This window comes from Ovis canadensis, chromosome X, assembly GCF_042477335.2.
Source record: "Ovis canadensis isolate MfBH-ARS-UI-01 breed Bighorn chromosome X, ARS-UI_OviCan_v2, whole genome shotgun sequence".
Taxonomy (NCBI): domain Eukaryota; kingdom Metazoa; phylum Chordata; class Mammalia; order Artiodactyla; family Bovidae; genus Ovis; species Ovis canadensis.
The window spans coordinates 20,009,423-20,017,671 of record NC_091727.1 but is presented as its reverse complement, the minus strand read 5'-3'; the positions used below and the strand labels follow the sequence as shown (position 1 = coordinate 20,017,671).

Sequence of the window (8,249 nt, the reverse complement as noted above, 5' to 3'; positions counted from 1 at the left end):
CTGCTCTGAAGATAAAGCACGGTGAGGGGACAGAGAGGGATGGGAGTGCTGTTTTAGATAAGACACCATTAAAGCAGATCGCTGAAGGTAGTGGGGGCATTAGCTAATGGATATCCAGGGCAAGGTTATACCACTTAAAGGGAATGGCAAGTGCAAAGGCTCTGAGGCAAGAACATACTTGGAGAGTTCAGCAGCTGGGAGGCCAGTGTGACTGAGCAGACAGAAGGAAGGGAAGAGTGAAACAAGAGGTCAGTCTCATGCTGGAGGTGGGTTGAATGCAGGGGATATTATATAAGGCTCATGTGATATGAATTCTCCATTTCTTTCTAAATGCAGTTGGAAACCATTGTGGGTTTTGCACAGGGCAGTGACGTGATCTGGCTGGCACTTTTAAAGGATCACTCCAACTGCTGTGTTGAGAACAGATTGTAAAGTGGACAAGAGTGAAAGAAGGGATGCTCGTCCAGGCAAGAGATGATGGTGGGAAAAAGAGAAATGATGATGGTGATGAGAGACAGCAGAATCAGAATATTTTTCTAAGAGAGAGCTGGGAGGATTACCGAAGAATTGGGATGGAAGTATGAGAGAGAGGAATCAGGAGTGATTCCACTTTGGGGCCTGAATAATTGAGTGAACTATAATCCCATTACTTTAGATCAGGGGTCAGCAAACTTTTTCTGTACAGTGCCAGATGGTAAATATCTTCAGCTTTACAGACCAGCCAATCTCTGTTGCAACTAGTCAACTCTACCGTGAAATGTGAAAACAGCCATGTGAAGTCGTTCAGTCGTGTCTGACTCTTTGTGACCCCATGGACTGTAGCCCACCAGGCTCCTCTGTCCATGGGATTCTCCAGGCAAGAATACTGGAGTGGGTTGCCATTTCCTTCTCCAGGGGATCTTCCCAACCCAGGGATCGAACTCAGGTCTCCTGCATTGGAGGCAGACGCTTTACCATCTGAGCCACCAGGGAAGCTGTAAAACAGCCATAGATAACAAGTAATGAATGGACATGGCTGGGTTCCCATAAAACTTTATAAAACCGATTTACTCATGATTGCATAGCTGATATGGAGCCAGGATGAGAAGTTTGATCTACCAGTCCCCACTCTGCTGTTCTTTCTGCTGTCCAGCCTCTCCTAATAAGATTGCTCCTACCACCGGCACTCTGTGAGCATCACAGTGTACAAAGCCAACAGTATTTTAAAAACCACCAGGTACTCGGTTAGTTCCATCCAGTGGGCATCTACAAATGGCAGAGAAGTTCAGCAGTCCACATGCCCAAGAGAGGGCAAACAGTCTCCGCTCACACCTCTATTCTAAGGGATATGTTCCCACGGGCACTTGTTGAAGGTCTTGTCATACTTTCAGTAAGGTCGCTGCAATGAACTTGGGGCATGCTGTTCTTTGTCAGAGTAAATTTGCACAATATTGCCAAGCAAGAAAAGAGAAATATATCCTACTGCATCGTTTCAGTAGCTCTAACAAGATGAACCTAAAATTGAGGTTTCTTTTTTTCCTTTTTGGCTTCTGCCAAGAAATAAAAGAGAGATTCTGGCTGTATCTCCTGTAATAAACTGTAATTACTGCAGTGATTAACAATCACCTCTTCTGTTTCCTCAAGCCCTTTCTGTTATGTCTCTGGCTGCGGGTCACAGAGGTGAGCAGTCTCAGGGCTTCAGCAGGAGGTGTCTGATTCTCAGCTATTATTGGCTTTGGCCCTCACTAGTGCCCTCCAAGTTTGCATCTACAGTTTATTTCTGTGTGCCCATCAGTAACCAATTACTCAAAACTCTTCATGGGTTCCTCATCCTGACCTCAAGGCCCCTTGAGCACTTCCAGCTCATGTTCAACCACTTCTATTATGCTCTCAGGGTACAGAAAAATCTGAATCTTCTCTTCTACCACTAGGGAGGGCCAAGAGATGTGCGAGTTGATCTGGCTACCTGGACCCTCCTAAATGGGCCCCCATTTCCACTCTAGATGACACATCCTGGGGAATCCTTAGGCTCTTTGATGTCTTTTCTGGTTCAAGCCTAGAAATAGAGCACAAGATTCTCTGCCCTCAGATTCCCAAACTTGGGTGAAAGATTTCTCATGCTCATACCCAGTGGCATGCTAGAGCCAGCTCCTACGGATTCGCTAGAGCCAATTGTGTGTATTTCTTTCCAACTCCAGTCAATGATGTTGTCTTGGTAACTTGAAATTGGCCATGCATGGTGGGAGTATTTATACAAGAGAAAGTGGAAAACACTATAATTGAGGCTTCTTTTCTTTGTTTTTCCATCTGTTAAACATTTACCAGCACATGACTACCCATACCCATTTCACGGTCTGATGGGGATGTGGGAGATGGGGGTCAAAAAGGTCCTTCTCGAGGACATTACTAATGTCTAAGCTACTGTCTCTCTCTATTTCACCTCTCCTCTCACTTGTTAACCTGTGGAAACTTCTAAGTGTAAAGTAGTAGAACTTTCACCAGGATTTTGTCCTAAATCTACTGTTTAAGGCACCTAGGCGCCCCCTCCACACATTCCAGTTTCATTGGTACAGGTACAACCTTGGCATTGATTATTTTAGCCCCCCCGAGGTGATTCTAACATGCACCAAAGTTTAGGAACAACGGTTTCAAGGCATTGGTTCTCCACCCTGCTTGCATGTTAGCATTACCTGGGGAATTTATAAATATATATATGAATGTCCACAAAAATCAATTACACTTGAATCTTTTCAGTTAAAATCCAGGTACTGGTAAATTTTAAAGCACTTTCTGGTGATGCCGATGCTAGGAGAAGGCTGAGGACTGCTGTTTCTAGCATACAATTTTGCTCCATTAGTGTTTAAAAAAACCATTCTAGTAAAGTTCAATGCCTTTTCTCTGAATCTATCTAGAAATTCAAAAGCTGTAAAATGTCATGGCTTTCTCTCTATTTTCCTGCTTATAACCAGCCTACCTTGTGGGGAATTTGTTTAAAAAGGTTTCACTCTGCCTGAATGGTGCAAGAAAGAGATAGGTAAATGGGAATTCCTGTAGTCAAAAAACACACAAATGTTATTATAAATATTATAAGACTTTAAAATATAGTCTTTAAAATAAAGCTTAAAAACAGATTCAATCGTTTTCTTCAAGAGAAAAGAAAAAATGGCACAATCTCTAGGTATCTGAATCTGTTTGGGCCCCTATAGCAGAATATCATAGACTGGGAGAGTCAAAAATAACAAAAACGTATTTCTTACAGTTCTGGAAGCTGGACGTCCAAGATCAAGGCACTGGCAGCTTCTGTGTCTGGTAAGGGCCCACTTCCTAGCTCATATGTCAGTGTCCTCTTACCATGCCCTCACATGGAGTGAGGGAACTCTCCCAGTCTATTTCATAAGGGCACAAATCCCATTCACAAGGGCTCCATCCTCATGACTAATCACCCTCTCAAAAGCTTCCACCTCCTAATACCACGGCACTGAGGGTTAGGTTTCAGCATGTGAATTTTGAGGGGACACAAACATTCAGTCCATAGCATTTGGCTTCTGTGGTCATGTTGGTTTGTTTGATTTTTAGAGGTTAGGTTGTTTTTCATTCTGGTTTCAGTTTTCAAAAGCTCAGATCACATTAATGATCTTGCGGCAATGAGTCTTTACAGGCAATAAGTCTCTACAGGGAGATTAGTATAGTTACTTTGTTACATTCTGGAATGTGCTTGTTCCTCTACCATGCACAATTAAATCCTGTCCTCTGCTTTTTCCCACTAAAAATCCAGTTAGATTCTTAATAACTCTTATTATTTTTATAATCTCACACCCCAGTGAAGCTTCAAATCACGTCTCCCTACAAGATACCTCCCCCTTCCACTGAGATTTATCCAAGAGTTCGGCCAGCAGATCTATTGAATCAGTGATGGTGGTATGATATGATATTGGTAAAAGCATATTTTAGTAACTAAAAAAATTAGTTACTAGCTTCATTGTTTCAGTGTGACTTTGCAATGTGTCCCATAAACACATCAACATCACTACCTCAATTTAGTCATTTGGCAGATATAGCAAGCTCAAATGCAAAATGGGAAGCAACACTCTCAAGTCAGAGTGACATGGATTTGAATCCCATCTCTGCCACCAAATAGACATGTGGATTCAGCAAGTTATTTTTACTCTAGGCCTTGGTTTTCTCATCCTTTAACTAGAGATAATAATGCTTTTCTTAGAGATGTGTTACAAGAATCACAGTTAATGCACTTAGACTGAGAAATTTGATACATTAAGTGGGTCTTTCTAATTACTATTTTCAGGTCTAGGCTTAGCCATAGGACAGTAGCCACATACTTATATTAAAGTGCTTTCTCACAAGCAGAGAGAAACAGTAAGCTTTCATTTGCCCTTTTAATTTTAATATATTAGCAACCACCAACCTATACCTAGCATTCAGTGTACCATGTGTGTGCCAGAGGTGGTAGTAAAGAAAGGGAAAGGAGACAAGAAAAAGAAAAAAGTGGGAAGTATGCTGCACAAATTATCAGATTTCATTTTCAAACCCCCAAAATCACCAGTGAAGATTAAGATGCAAAGGGAAATTTGTTCCAGCAGAAAACTATTCAAATACCACCCTTTCTTATTTCCAGAGTTCACCAGTTTGTCAGTGCTCGTCTAATTCTTCTGATGACACAGAGAGCTTCTACTGGATGGAAGTGTTATTTTCTCTTTCTGTGTGTTCTTCCGGCAGCACTTTGTTTTTACCTCTACCTAACACTTTGAGTGTTTTAATATTTCCCTTACAGATTTTTCTCTTCCCCCTTCCCTAGTGTTTCTCTACCTCAGCTGCACTTTGAAATCACCTGGGGAACTTTAAAAGGTATGAAAGTCTGGGTTCCCCCAAATTCTGATTTTATTGTGCAACTTAAAGTTCTCCAAGTGACTATAATCTGCAACCAAACTTTTGACGCCCCCCAGCCAACACCCTCCCTAGACTATTGTGAGCACCATGGAGACAGTGGCTGTGCCCCACTCAGCCTTGTGTGCCTGGTGCGTAGCACAGTGGCTGGAACAAGAGGTGCTCAACAAATGCAGGTGATACTTAAGGTCTTGTCATTTGTCATTCTCTCCCAACCAAGGAAGGAAATGATCAGGATATTCCTAATAGTCTGATCCTAGAGTCTTGGGTCCAACAATCCCAGGGGCTCTTGTAATTAGGTTCTCATGTTCACCAGTTGGCTCAGGCCCTGGATAATGATGACACTGGTGGTGATCCCCCAAGCCTTCTTTCATATATTAAATAGAGACAGAATAATTTCATGTCATTTGCAAACCTGAGAGAGGGATCACCAATCCTTTTTGCCAAGGAAAAATGAGAATATCCTTCCTGGAAATACTTAATGGAAGCATAAAGAATACTGCAGCAAAATCTCTGGAAATACTTAATGGAAGCATAAAGAATACTGCAGAAAAATCTCCTTTTCAGTGGGTAGCTCCATCCAAGTTAAAGCATGTCAGCCTATCAATAAACATGGCAACGTGTGACCGTATTTCATAATCTTCACTGCAACTCCTTATGCCTAATCATGTGTTTCATCTAGGGCACGTTTACCAAATGGATTTTTTGTGCAAGGTTCTGAAATACGTGTTATGAGAAATACAAGGAAGATGCAGTATGATAAACAAAATACATCAAAATTGCAGAGTACTTTACATTTACAAAGTACATGACACTTTCTAAACTTTATACTTCAAACGAGTCTTGTTCAACCCAGTCATCTGCCAATAAATTCACAAAATTGTCCTGTCCCTCCTTCCTTCTCTTTGCCATAGTTACAACAAATTCTAATACTTTAGTTTCCATATCTAAGCCAGCTTCACAGAAAAATAAGTTATTACTTGCCTGGGCATAATTTAAGAAGTTCTAGAAAGATCTCGCAGCCAAAAACACCTACCTTCCTCGCCCACAAATGAAATTCCAACATTTGAGAGTCTTCTCTTCTTGGTATCCTATTGGGAGGAGTAGGAGAAGACTCTTACAACTTAAGGAAATTATCAGCTGCTTCCTTATCCCAGGGAGCCTGGGAGAAGGAGAGCAGGATCAGTGAAAGTCTGGAGAAGAATGAAGAAAAAGATGGTGGAGAGCATGGAAAACAAATTTCTCCATCTCCATACTACACATAAGGTCAGGGCTGAGCACTGCCCCATTTCTGCTTTGGGTAAAGTGATCACATGCTCAAAATGTCCAAAAACAGACTTCACTCCTTCTGTCTCAGTAAGCTCCCTAAGTCTGCTTTCACTTGCTTGACATATTTTGTTTATGTTCTTAAACCTTCTGAAGAAGAATTGCATATAAACGGCTCAGTATCCCCTGAGGAGGGAAAAAATACTTCTCATCTGGGCCCTATTGGCATTTTGAATGGGACAAAATTTGTGCTAGACATTTTCCCTCCCTCCTCGACCTCAGCAACTGGAAGTAGCACGCCCCCCAGTCATTGTGACAATCAAAAACGCTCCCACACTCCTCCAAATGCTCACTGGAAGGGTGGTTCTGGCGTGGGTTCAGAATCGCTCATTTTGCATCCTGAGCAAGCAAGACACAAAAGGCTCACAGCCGTCTTGTAGAGGCATTTTGCCTGCAGAACTTTGAGGATGAAGTTGTCATCTTATCCTACCACCTTCAGTAACAAAGCAAAAATTAGAAACTATCCAATCACGTGATGCCCTTTCTACAAGAAATAAACCGGAAAGGAGTCTTCTCTCCCTCTTGAGAGAGCTTAAACATCACATATATCCCTCTTAAGCCTTCCCTGAATTGAATGGTTCTCAATAAAACTCCAAAACATTCTAAATTTATTTTGAAAGCTTTGAAGAGAGTTACTGAAGGAGTGAAGTCTGAGACATTATTCAACATAACTTAATAAACTTGACCTCAGTCAGAGAAGTTATGTCTACAGGAGGAATATTTCACTGTCCCCCAGGGGGCGCCATAACCCCTTCGCAAGTATACCAGCCGGTGTTGTGTGGTGAGGCTGGTCTCCGGCCCACCTCCATTATCAGCGGGTTGGTAGCAAAGAATAACTCTCAGCAAAAAGATTGCCTGCAGACCATCCAGCGCAATTCTGGTAACCCCGTGGCACTTGGGCTGCACTGAGCTCTCGTAATCCATCCTGCTTGGATCTCTTCCAACAATGCAACATAACTCTGTTTGGCCTTGGGTGATCTCAAGGTGAACCAAGCTATCCTGTTTCTAAATGATGAAACCCAAATTAATCCAATTTCCAAGGTACTAAGCATTCCGTTGCAAGGACTTCTGAGCACTTCCATCCATTCAGACATTCAGCACCCGTATTCATCTCACCAAGAAAGAATCTGAACTATATCTCCAATTTCCCAAGCAATAATTCGAGATATTCCAAGTTTAAATGCTAAAACATTGTCTTCAGGCAGTACAAGGTTTTGTTCTCACTTTGCCAGGAACAAACAATAGATAGTCACTTTTTATGTACCCTTCCAGTTGGTATCAATTTTAATTTTATGCGTGTATGTTTTGTACATTTTAAAGACAGACCCAGCACTACTAGTCTTGGGTGTGTATCCTAAAGAAATAGGTACCCGAACAGCTGTGTTCTGTACACTATCCATAAAAATACTCCTACAAGAATGTTTAAATCAGCTTGTCTCATAGTAGGCCAAAACCCCAGAAAAATTCATCAGCAAGAAACTAGATAAACTGTGGTACATTCATTCATACAACTGGATACTACTAAGAAATAAAAAGGAATGAAACTACTGATGTATACTACAGCAATCTCAAATGTGTTATGTAAGGCAAATGAAGCCAGATTTTTGAGTACATCCATTTATATGAATTTCAAGAACAGGTGAAACTAATCTGCAGTGTTAGCAGTCAGAAGATTGGTTACCTCTGGGAGAGGGTGTTACTTGGGAAGGAGCATAGGGAACTTTCCAGGTGGTAGAATTGTTCTGTACCTTTAGGTGGTGGTTATATAAGTGTATGGGCTTCCCAAGTGGCTCGGTGATAAAGAACCTGCCTGCCAATGCGGGAGATGCAGGAGACCCGTGTTTGATCCCTGGATCAGGAGGATCCCCTGGAGGAGGAAATGGCAACCCACTCCAGTATTCTTGCCTGGGAAATCCCATGGCCAAAGGAGCCTGGTGGGCTACAGGACATGGGGTTGCAAAGAGTCGGATGCGACTGAGCACAGCACAGTATGAGTATATAAATAAAAATTCAGAAAACTATGTACTTAAGATGTGTGCATT

General features: G+C 41.9%; 1 long non-coding RNA gene across 1 annotated transcript in view; it reads left to right on the top strand.

Annotated features, from left to right (window-relative positions):
- Positions 1-226: 226 nt before the first annotated feature.
- The window catches only part of LOC138930938 (uncharacterized), a 73,277-nt gene continuing 65,254 nt past the window's right edge, over positions 227-8,249 (top strand). The window contains exons 1-2 of the long non-coding RNA XR_011446295.1: positions 227-248; positions 3,239-3,288. This is a non-coding gene — a long non-coding RNA (uncharacterized lncRNA). The remainder of the gene's footprint in view (positions 249-3,238; positions 3,289-8,249) is intronic.